A 12,428-nucleotide genomic window follows, 5' to 3' on the forward strand; every position below is an offset into this window, starting at 1 on the left:
CTTGGGGCATCATCTACTTTAAAGTAGAGCATTTGTCTGCCTCTGTCCAGAAAAAAGTATTATTCCAAACTATATTACATTATATTAGTCATAGTTACATTACCATCTACTTGTTCAAATCAGTTATTCAAATAAAGTGATAAATCAAAATACGTTTTGAGAATCAAGCCATGTCTGTAAATGGGGTCCCATTGTGGGACACCACCACATCTGGCAACTGATGCATGGCAAACAGCTGGTGGAGCTCACTGATGACAGTGTGAGATGTCATGGATTGTACAGGTAGGACCTCCAACTACTTCGACAAGGCATCCACAACAATGAGGAATGTCCGACCCTGAAATGGGCCCACCAAATCTACATGCAGGCCCACAATGCCCAGGCCACTTCCCATAGGTGCACTGATGCCCTTGGGGCTGTGGGCAGGACTGTTGGCATGGGTTGCACCCCCACACCCCTGTCTCCATCTCAGGGTCAATGTACGGCTGCCACAGACAGCTCCTTGCAAGCGCTTTCATGCAGACCATCCCCAGGTGGAACTCATGAAGCGCCTTAAGGACCTGCTACTGGAGAGTTGGTGGGATAACCACTTGGATACCCCACAACAAACACATTTTGTATGCCAAGAGTTCATCCCTTTGGGATGCAAATGGGAGGTCTGCAGGCTCCATGTCCTGGGGCAGCCACCCCCTTCACACTCAGTGCAAGACTCAGAAAACTCAGAAAACAAGGGGATCCTTGGCAGAGTGAGTGGCCACTTCAGGGGCAGACATCAGAGGGTCGGGAAGGGGCTCCAGGAGCAAGATGGCCAAGGATGAAGACAGAGTTCCTGCTGCTGGTGCTGGCAGCAAGGCCAAGCAGCTAAGGACATCTTCTGGTCCCATGGCCACCCTAGGGCAGAACTCCACTGAATAATCATAGGCGTGCAAGAACATCACCCAATGCAGCACCCTCAGAGAAATAATTTGTGAGGTTTGGCGGTCGGACACAAAAGTACCCCAAAGGGGCTTGGGATTGGCTCCTGGATCTATAACCAAAAATTAATCATCAGTAAAACTTCAAATAGCCATATATAACAAACCAAAGAATCCAACCTACAATCTACCTCTTTTATCAACTTGATATTTTGAAAAAATATTCGGAAGGTATGCACCAGCATTGCTATGTTTTTGTACTGTATAAAAACTATGCTCAATTCAGTTATGTGGTAACATGGATTTTTTGTTTTCATTATTACAGAAGTTAGAGGTATACTGTATATATAAGAAATACTGTGTTTATGTCATAAGAGGTAGATGGGATTCTCTGGTTTGGTATATTTGAACTTTTACTGAGCTCCCATCTGAATAAAGAACTTTTGAAAGTTTGAGATGTTAGACTTCAAAAACTTTATTTTATAGCCGCTTTTGCCTTTCATTGTCTCATTCTAACCTTCAGGTGGTGGCTGGAGATCTCCTGGGATTACAACTGATATCCTGGTGATAAGAGATCAGTTCCCCTGGAGAAAATGGCTGCTTTGGAAGGTAAACTCTATGGCATTATATCCCAGCGAAGTCCCTAATCTCTCCAAGTTTCCTCAGGCTCAAACTCCCCCCCCCAAAAAAAATGTCCAGGTATTTCCCAAACCAGAGCAGGCATCCCTACACATCTCTCCCAGAGGATCACCTGAGTTAAGAGATGGCCCTAGGCTTCAGGTTCACCAATTAAAAACACCCACAAGGAGTGCTTTTATATAACCTCTATCTCCAGTAGAAATTTAGAATACTGAGGATCTTCTGTCAGTACAGGTAGTGGAACTAAAAAGGGGAATGTTGTTCTCAGTTCTTTTTGTAGCATTAGGAAAATTCACACAGCCAAATGATCAAAACCCCAAAAAGCTGGCTTGAAGAAACAAGGGCAGCTCACACCTGTCAGATGTATCTTCTCAAGGTTTGTTGCCCCGGCTGATTTTATTAAGTGTATATCTGCAAGATAAAGTACTCAGCCTTAAAAAGCTAAGGTGATAGGGGAAATTCTTGAGCCACTTAAGTGACTGAAGAACAGAAGAGGTAGAAAAAAGGTCATGGCTCAGACACCACACCCACAGGGCCTCAACCCACTCTGGTCCCTGCCCCAAGCAAAACAAGATGCCATTTTCAATTTATATCAATCTGAGATAAATAGTGAAAGAGGATGAGGCTTCTGTCTTTGGAAGCCACACTCAGAACCTTAATACCACATATGGTTAAAGGGAACAAACACGCCTCAAAATATATTCAGTCTTCATTCCTAGGATTGAAAAGACATTCTAAAGGTGAGGCCTGCTATATACCCTGACTGAAATAAAGGTAATTTTAAAGTGCTGTCCATTTTGTCTCCTGAACCTGAACTCACAGTTAAAAGCCACTGTGATATAGTCATAATAATCATAGTCATATTTGTTTTTATAGACCACTCTTCCCTGTTTTCTCAGGGCAGGTTACAGTCAAATAAAACCTACAAATAATATAATTTACATTGTTAAAATATTTTCTATAAATTTTAATTAAGTAATTTTAAAAAGACTTGCTGAGGCAGTTAGATTATATTGGATAAGTTAGTATTTTATGACTGGGGGTTCTTAGGCAGGAAGGCCAACATTTCCTGGATGTTAAATTTCATGTCCTTGCCATCAGCCTGGTGGAATAGTTCTGTCTTACAGTCCCCATGGAACTGGTGAAGGTCCTGAAGTGCTTAAGTGTTTCTTCCTTCTAACTTTAATCCAGAGATGATAAATGTTGACTGTCATTTCAGTTCTGAGGAAAATAAGTTTGTTTTTGAAACTGCAGATGAACGCTGGCAGGGGCTCATGGGAATTGTAGTCCAAGGACATCTGGAGGACCACAGGTTGATTACCCCTGCTAATGAGGGCTGACCATGTTTAGCTTCCAAGAACTGACTAGCCTTGGTCACTGGGGTCAGGACCGACAGGCCACCTCTCTTCAATTTGCATGTCAAAACCTGAAGTCAATAAGCATGTGTCACATCACTTGAAAGCCCGTACTGCAGGATGGTACAGTGCGATGGGGCCTCACCCTTCAAGATGGGGTCAGTTTTGCAACAAAATCCCATTCTGTGCTTCAGATCTCTCCGTGGATGTTCAAGTGGCCTGGAGAATTTAGAAAGTGGCCATCCCAGCCATCAAACCGAGCATGCTAAAGCTTGTCACATTCACAAAGGATTCTCTTTCTGCTCTATATACATAATATTCAAAACCAAGACCCCAAGCTGTGAGCTGCGATTTATGAAAGAGAAGATCTGAAACAGGTACAAAAGGGAGAATCCAGGAGGAACAGAGCAATCATATAGAGAAGTGACAATTTTGCAGGGACTTCAAAAAAGGGTATGCTAAGCAGCTAGAAAGACAAACCCAGCAAAGCAGAAGCATCCAAATTCCAAATGGCTGTCAAAAGTTTTCTGCTCAGCTTATTCGCTGCTTTAAGCAGATCTGAGTTCCCTTGTCTGAACAGACTGAGGCCTATCTTGGCCACTTTCTATTGTCCAAAGTTCTACATACCTTGGCCATTCACATAGTGTTTCTCAGCTGTCCTACATTGTTTGGATTGAGGATTTGAAATCATTTTCTTTACAATGGACATATTTTAGTACCCTGCTCAGAGTTCAGATACCAACTCAAATATTGTCCTCACATGCACGTATTCCACCTTTGTTGATGGCACACACAAACAAATGTATGGAACTGACCCCATTCCAAGCAGTTTTGTTTGAATTTTCAACTTCAGGTTTTGACATTACTTGTATGGAAACTAGGAATCATGTTTCTGAGCATTATCCTGCGTTGAGCAGGGGGTTGGACTAGATGGCCTGTGTGGCCCCTTCCAACTCTATGATTCTAACAGTCCAGTGGCACCTTTAAGACCAACACATTTTTATTCAAGGGATGAGACGTCATGTGCACTCACAGATGTGTGCGTGCACATGATATCTCATCCTTTGAATTAATATGTGCGGGTCTTAAAGTCGTCACTGGACTGTTACAGACCAACACAGCTTCCCACTTGAATCTATCTTCAGTTTGATCATAAAGTGATGGGTACATGTGTGTGTTGTGAACTGCGGTATTGTAATATTTTAGGGCTCATAACTAAAGCCTGCCAGAATGAGAAATGGTGTTGAACAACTTTAATCACTAACGTACAAATAAATTCTCTCATAATTGGTACTTGTATGGAGACCAGGAATCATGTTTCTGAGCATATACTCAAAAGTATGTCCCAAAAGTTTTAACAGAACTGTTTGAGGGTATAACTCTGTGTTACTTCATGCATCAAAAAGGTAAAGGTATCCCCTGTGTAAGCACCGGGTCATGTCTGACCCTTGGGGTGACGCCCTCTAGCGTTTCCATGGCAGACTCAATACAGGGTGGTTTGCCAGTGCCTTCCCCAGTCATTACCATTTACCCGGTACTCATTTTACCAACCTCGGAAGGATGGAAGGCTGAGTCAACCTTGAGCCGGCTGCTGGGACTGAACTCGCAGCCTCATGGGCAGAGCTTCAGACAGCATGCCTGCTGCCTTACCACTCTTTGCCACAAGAGGCTCTACTTTGTACATTATGTTGTTGCAAACACAGGTTTGGCTCATACGAACTGTCATCACATCTTAATCCTACTTATTCATGAGTAAGCCTTACTGAAATCACTAATGCCTCATCCTGTTGCTATACAGGAAGTTAGTTCAATGACAAGCATATTAGGTTTCCACCAGACTGAGTATATCCCTGCTTCTCTACCTTTCACTCCAGTGCCCACAACCTCTAGTCACCTATGGCTTCACCTTTACTCCTTGAACTCTGGCCAGATTCTTGTTGCAAAATTCATTCACTCTTATCACATGATGCCCCTTCTAAAACCCCTGTCTTGGCCTTCTGTCCTGTTCACTCCAGGATCCTTGTCCTTGCCTTCAAAGCCCTTCATAGCTGTGCCACCCCTCACTTTTCTATCCTGAACAAGGTTTGAGTGCAGTGGCACCTTTAAGACCAGCAAAGTTCTATTCAAGGCATAAGCTTATACCTCGACTAAAACTTCACTGGTCTTACAGGTGCCACTGCACTCAGATTTTATTCTGCTGTTTCAGACCAATACAGGCACACACCAGAATCTCTTTACATAATCTGCAAAAGGGAGCTCCTCCACCAGGCATTCGCTTGAGGCCAATCAACATGGAACATCTGCTGGTCCCCCCCCCCCAAAAAAAAATACCCTTCCATGATGGACAATTTGATCTCCCCAGTGTTGTGTTGTAATTGTTACTGATAGATTGTTGTGATATTCTATAGATAGATGTTATAGATTGTTATAATGTTCCATGTCAGTTTATGCAATGTTCCATGTAAACTGCACGGAGCCGTGAAGAGGAAGAAGAAGGAGTTGGTTCTTATATGCCGCTTTTCCCTACCCGAAGGAGGCTCAAAGCGGCTTACAGTCGCCTTCCCATTCCTCTCCCCACAACAGACACCCTGTGAGGTGGGTGAGGCTGAGAGAGCCCTGATATCACTGCTCTGTCAGAACAGCTTTATCAGTGCCGTGGCGAGCCCAAGATCACCCAGCTGGCTGCATGTTGGGGAGTGCAGAATTGAACCCGGCATGCCAGATTAGAAGTCCGCACTCCTAACCACTACACCAAACTGGCTCTCATGGGAGGTATAAAAGAATGGGAGGTATAAAAATCCAAATAAATAAACAAACAAACATCAACCCCTAACCTCTTGGAAGGATACCTCTTGCAAAATATAAAACCTTTCTCAGACAAGTGAATATGGTGTTGCTTTCTCTTGAGAAAACCACAAGTCCCTCTGAAGTTAAGACATAGAACAAATTGGTTATTATTCTGGATGCACATTTCATGGTTATCAGAGGGCTCTACATCCAAGCAAATGCTTTCGGTGGCCCAACCTTAATCACTTGCATTTGGGAACAGGCAGGGTTGCCAAGAGCCATTATGGGCACCTGGGCAAGGATTTCTGATAAGAACCACCTCACCACTCTTAGACCCAACCCAAGACTCAGATGAGATTACTTGCTCAAACCTAATCTCAAAGGAAACCAGACCCGCCCCTCAAAAATTTGTTCACCCCAGCTGTGCTGATTAGCCTCAGGAAATTGTCCTTGGCTCAAGAGCTGATAGACTAAGCTAAGGATCAATGGACTCTATCTGCATACCATTAGTGCAAATGTAATTATGGGGGTTTCTGGTTTACACTTTCCCTTCCCTGGCCTATACTTTGAACTAATTTGTAAATTTAGATATATATTTAGTTGAGACAAGTAATATTTCGGAAGTTGTTCAGGAGACGGAAAGGAACCCACCTGAGACATTCCAGTCTGAGGAGTTGATGTTGCCTTTGTGCATTGCTAGCCATTCAGAGATCTCAAGGGAGAACCAAGTCTAAATTTCTCCTGGGAAATGTGCATTACATTGTGCTTACATTGACTCCTTCCTTACTTTGTGAACTAAACGTATTCTCCAATATTGTTAATATGTTTTATTCTATGTTGCCTTTGCTTTGACTGTTTAAGTGAGCTGTGTGTTCTAGTCGGTATTGAGTGCTGGTCTTCATATTTTCAGCTGCATGGCTCCCATTTTTTTACTTCTTGGTCCCAGCATGCTGAGCTGATACCATCCATACCTGTGTCCATTCCAGATGCTTCATTCTTGGTCTGAGAAATCTTTCTACCAGTCCTCCATACTGATAAAGAATATCAAAGAACTTCAAGGCTTGGACACAATAAGAGATATCATATATCTCTTGGGATTTTGCTAAGGATTGATGGAGTTTTTGTAAACTCTACTATCTATCCAGTGTGGTGTAGTGGTTAGGAGTGCAGACTTCTAATCTGGCGAGCCTGGTTCGATTCTGCACTCCCCCACATGCAGCCAGCTGGGTGACCTTGGGCTCACCATGGCACTGATAAGGCTGTCCTAACCATGCAGTAATCTCAGGGCTCTCTCAGCCTCACCCACCTCACAGGGTGCCGTTTGTGGGGAAAGGCAAGGCAAATGTAAACCGCTTTGAGACTCCTTTGGGTAGAGAAAAGCAGCATATAAGAACCAACTCTTCTTCTTCAGTAATCTCAGGGCTCTCTCAGCCTCACCCACCTCACAGGGCGTCTGTTGTGGGGAGAGGAAAGGGAAGGTGAATGTAAGCCACTTTGAAACTCCTTCGGTGAGAGAAAAGCGTCATATAAGAACCAACTCTTCTTAATTGCTGGCATTGTAATAACTTCTTGCCTGAAACTAACATGATTATCTGTCCCTGAGAGGATATGAGAGAGGATGTAATTGGGGAAAAAAGGATGGCAAAATGAGAGTGTCAGACTAGGATTTAGGAGACTCGAGTTCAAATCCCTACTCTTCCATTGAAACTTGCTGGGTGATCTTGGGCCAGTCACACACTCTTGGCCTAATTTACCTCACAGGGGTGTTGTGAGGATAAAGTGGAAGAGTGGAGAATGTTGAATATAACTTTGGCCCCACATTGGGAGAAAAACAGGGTATAAATGAAATAAAGCAGAAAGAGAGATGCAACCTGTCATACAAACTGGGTGCAAGCAGGTAAAGTGATATTTAACAAAGTGAGGAATTATACAATTGATACTAAACCTGTGTTATGTAGTGCCTAAGGTAGGATTTGGTAGATTTAGATTTACTGGAGAATATTCAATTTCAAAATATGTGAACAAGTGTGCATGCACAGGAAAGCTTATACCTTGAATAAACTTTATTAGTCTTAAAGGTACCACTGGACTCAAACTTTGTTCAGTTCCCTTGTCCGGCATGACTTTTCCAAGGTGACCTTGGGCCCATCACTCTTTCATCCTAACAATCCTCACAGGAATGCTGTGAAGATAAATGGAGGTAAGAAAATCATGTACATTGGACTGAGCCTCTTGGAGAAAGGGTGGGAGTAAAATGTACTAAATAAACAAATGCAATGATAAACTATATTCAAATTTAAGACTTGGCAACACTTGTGGGAGGCAAAACTAAAGCTTTGGGTTAAACAGCTGTCCTTTTAGAGATGTGGAAGACTTAAGGACACATGAATGTATTATGGGATGCAGTTTTGTAAGTTAGAATCTACTTCCTCTGATGCATGAGTTGACAGAGATATTTATATCCAGGGTGACAAGGAGTGAGGCGGGAGTGTCCACTTTACCTTGAATTTCTTTGGTATGGTGGCCAGCTGCTTGCACTTGGGTAAAAAGATGAGACTCCTCTGCATGAGTGCATGTTCCTGTGTGAGGTTGATGGATTTCCTTTTGGTTATATCCGGTGCCTCTGAAGGAATAGCTCAGCTCCGAAAACAGGAGTCTTGTGACCATTTTTAAGATCTCACAAGTCTGGCGTCAACAAACTTACATGGCTACTTCTCTGGGTTTAGTAATAAACTTCTTGCAAGTAACTTGCTGACCTCACAAGCACTGAGTCTTGACCTTGAGGAAACGTTCAGCTTTTCTAAAACTCATTGAACCAGTCCAAGGTCCATGTAATCTAGGCTTCTATTTCGAAAAATTGAAGCGCACAAGCTAAAGAAATCCCCCCCCCCATTTGTTTCCTGAGATATGCTGCTTTGGACCATGGAGGTTCCATTCAGTTCTGAAGACTAATCCTCATTGAAAGTCCTCTATGCTAAAGTCCAGGTGCTAAAGCTCCCCCCCCCCCAGCAATTACATTTTGAGTAACAGGGCTTGCAGTCAGTGCCCCCTACTGAGGCAAATGTACACTCTAGAGCTGTATTATTTTTTTTACCTTTGCTTGAATGATATTAATTGCATTTTGCTGCTGTTGTGAAGTGCTTTGGGGAGGAAAGGGGGCTATAAATACTTATTTTATATTCCACTTGCATTCTGCCCTTCACTAGTGGCTCAGGGGGGATCACAACAACATTCAATACAATTCGGAATACAACGTAATTTAAAACACGGAATATAAACACAATCAAATTATAATATTTATTTGTTGAATTTATATGGCCACCCCTCTGGCATAGCCAGCACGAGTTGGTTTGCAACATTTAAATCATACACATTCGGAATATGTCTGTTGTTTCCAGCATCCTACCCGGTAATCACTTGTCACATTCAGAGGGGTGAATTTAAGTTTAAAATGTTAAAACCAACTTGCTTCCTCATCCTCACAGGGAGTTATACTAACTAAACTTGGCAGAGGGGATATATGTTCCTGGAAAGTCTGCCTAAGAGGTGGATTTTTAGGGAGGAAGGTCAGCATATTCTGATGTTGTTTTGAAGTCTCAGGCATAGGCCTGGAAGAAGAGGCTCTGCGGAACTGATGAAGTGTCCTGAAAACGCTCCCAGGAGAAAAGAGTAAGAGACCAATATCACCGTCTAGACCAGGGGTAGTCAAACTGCAGCCCTCCAGATGTCCATGGACTACAATTCCCACGAGCCCCTGCCAGCGAATGCTGGCAGGGGCTTGTGGGAATTGTGGTCCATGGACATCTGGAGGGCCACAGTTTGACTACTCCTGGTCTAGACTAACAATATTGTAGCATCATATGAGCCTTTGTCAGTCTCTTTTCTCCTGGGAGTCCAACTTTTAGGACCGTCACAGCATTTTGTTCAGAATTCTGTCCGTCAGATAGCAGGCCCTCACTTCAGCCAGCCTGGTGGAACAGTCTTCTTTATGAGACCAGGGCCCTGCCAGACATTCATCAGCTCTGCAGGGCCTGTTCCGCCAGGTATCTGAAGAAGTGAGCAGGGAAGCAAGAAAGCTGTTCCCTTGCCACACATTTAGTTGGCCCTGGTCTTTTCTCCTGCTACAGACAGACACACAGGGCTACTCAGGGTTGGGGGGGGGGGCTTTGCCAGGGACTGCTCTGCTGGCTGTGCAACTCTGACAGCTCTGCAAACGCCAATAAAAACCTCTCTACTGCCCAGCCTCAAACAGTTTTCGTTTGCTCCCTCCCGCTCTAAAGATGCTGAAAAACAGGTGGTTTTTCATCTGTGCCAGGTGGTTTGGCTGGATAGATCTTAATTTGTATCAAGGGAAGGGAACAGAGCGTGGGAGCCAGTGCCCCAGTAAGGTCCCTAAGTTTTTGAGAAATAAGTTCCCCCCAATTAATAGATTCCCCCCACAATCTCCAAGCGGGTTTCTTTTTCATCTGTACATTCATTGAGTCCTGCTTTTGAGGCAGTGAAGAAACCAAGAGTCTCCAATCCTGGCTTACTCTAGAGTATCCCCGCCAGATAGAAATTAGGGCTCAAGTTTGTTCTCTATATACCCATTCCAAAATGTCCATCGTTCCATTGACTGATTTGCAGTGCGACTGCGTGTACTTCACGGGGAAGCCAGGCAGGAAACCTGTAGATTTTGCTGAAAGAAGCCCTCCTTTCCTAAGCACCATTTTTTTAAAACTTCACTGTCCTTGCATTTGAGGTGCAAATTTGGGACTCCTGGTCTGAACCCCTCCCCCTCCAGGTGTACCCCGAAGTAATCCCCATCACCATTCAACCCCGTGCATTTAAGACGCAGCCGCCATCGGCGCGCAAAATTGTAAGCAAGGAGGGGAGACCAGCGTGGTTTCCCTTCGGAAGTAATTCGGTTACTCCGGGAAGGGGGGGGGGGGCGAGGAGAGCGGGAAGTCAACCCGCTTGGACTCCGCCAGAACGGATAAAGAGCTTTATCAGCTCTCCCGCAAGCAGCTGCCCGAATCCCGTGTGCTCCGAAACGAGCGCTGTTGGTCCCGCAAGCTGCCGACCTTCTTGGAAACGCCCGCTAACTTGTCTTGCCCAACGGGAAAGCACCAAGACCAGGGGGAGTCAAACTGCGGCCCTCCAGATGTCCGTGGACTACAATTCCCATGAGTCCCTGCCAGCTTCCAGATGGACCAATTCAAGGTGCCTAATGGAAGACGCGGCCGTTCCCATCCTCCCTCCCAGAGTAAGACGGGAGAAGGGAATTTAATAAGCCTGATGACGTCAGGGGAGTACGTTCGGGCAAAGACCTTACCTTTAAACAGGTAGCCGGGGAGAGACCTTATTCTCACAATGTTTGAGACCACACTTCCATCTGGACAGACAAATGCAAACCATTTTTGCGCCAGTAGAAAGACGCTTCTGCGCCAAGTGATTTCTTTTTCTTTAGGAGCGGGAGGGTCAAAACAATACAAGAAAGGGAACGCATCATTAAAAGTGTGTCTTTTTTCCTCCGACGCTCCTGTCCCTCGGAGTCTCCGTTTTCACCAAACTTTCAAGAATTTGCGCCGCTGTAAATTGCGTCATGCAGCGAAGGATTATAGCAATGCTAGCTAAAGACTAGATTTATTTAAATAAATACTAGTTTAAGTTTTAGCTCACCTTCCTTCGATTTATTTAAATATATATATATATACTATTTTAAGTTTTAGCTCCTCTTCCTTCAGAAAGGGGACAAACCAGGAGACCATTCCCGACAAATACAATGGAGTAACTCAATTATTCAGAGCGATGGGGAATCCTGTCTCCAATTCATTTTTAATAGCGTCTAATTGAGGTTTTGCCAGACCGACTTTACTTTGGGAAAGGGGGGATAATTTGAGAAGAGCAACAGGTCGGCAAAGCCTTTTGTAAGCGCGGGAGGGGTGGAAAAGCAGAGAATCGCACCTGAATCCCCCACAACTTGTCCCGAAGTTTGCTCCCCCCCCCCACCTGCCCCGTCATATAACTTTTTAAACTGCGCTCTTACACATCTGGGGGAGGGGCGGCAAGCCAACCGGATTTACTTTCGAGGAGTCCTCCTAAACCGCTTTTCGGGGGTTCCCTCCCAAACTTCTTCACCCTGTTGGGGAAACGTTGATAGTCAAACCCGGGACCGTTTTCCCCTTCGAAGACCTGGTGACTCCGGGGCTGTGGGGGAGACGCCTCGACTCCTGCTATTAAGCAGAAGAGATCTCTCAAAAGAAGAGGAGGGGGGGGGAGGAAGTTGAGGCAAAACGAGAGCTCAGGCTCGATTTCAAGGAGACGTCAACATTCCCCGCGCGGAGTCCCGCAAAGCCTTCGGCGTTGCCCTCGGGAGCAAGGGCGCCGGACCGCCGCCGCCACCGCCGCAATGGTACTCCTCGGCAGGGGACGGAGAAGGCAGGGAGACGCCACGGTCGGTCCCAGATGCACGCGTCGCTCGCCGACGGCGGCCCAGGGAAGCGTCCCTTCTGGGTAGAGTCCGATCCATGCAGAAGAGTTGGGGAACCGCTTCCGTGCGGCGCCGTCGAAGCTTCCAAGGCTAGAAAGACAGTGAATTCGACGCCGCCGCCGCCACCATCCCGCACTCAAACACCCGTCGGATTATTCTAGAGTTGCCCAACTTTTGCACTCTTCGCCACGATTCAGAAGCCGGAGCCCTTCGGGAGAGCTGCGACCCGAAAAGCACGGCTCCAAGGATTGATTTCGCTGC

The 12,428-nt window shown here is 45.2% G+C and overlaps 1 long non-coding RNA gene across 2 annotated transcripts in view; it reads right to left on the reverse strand.

Moving 5' to 3' along the window:
* Positions 1 to 12,428, reverse strand: part of LOC143822740 (uncharacterized) — an 85,998-nt gene that overhangs the window by 41,256 nt on the left and 32,314 nt on the right. The window lies entirely within an intron of this gene.

The sequence above is a fragment of the Paroedura picta genome, chromosome 13 (genome assembly GCF_049243985.1).
Source record: "Paroedura picta isolate Pp20150507F chromosome 13, Ppicta_v3.0, whole genome shotgun sequence".
NCBI lineage: Eukaryota > Metazoa > Chordata > Lepidosauria > Squamata > Gekkonidae > Paroedura > Paroedura picta.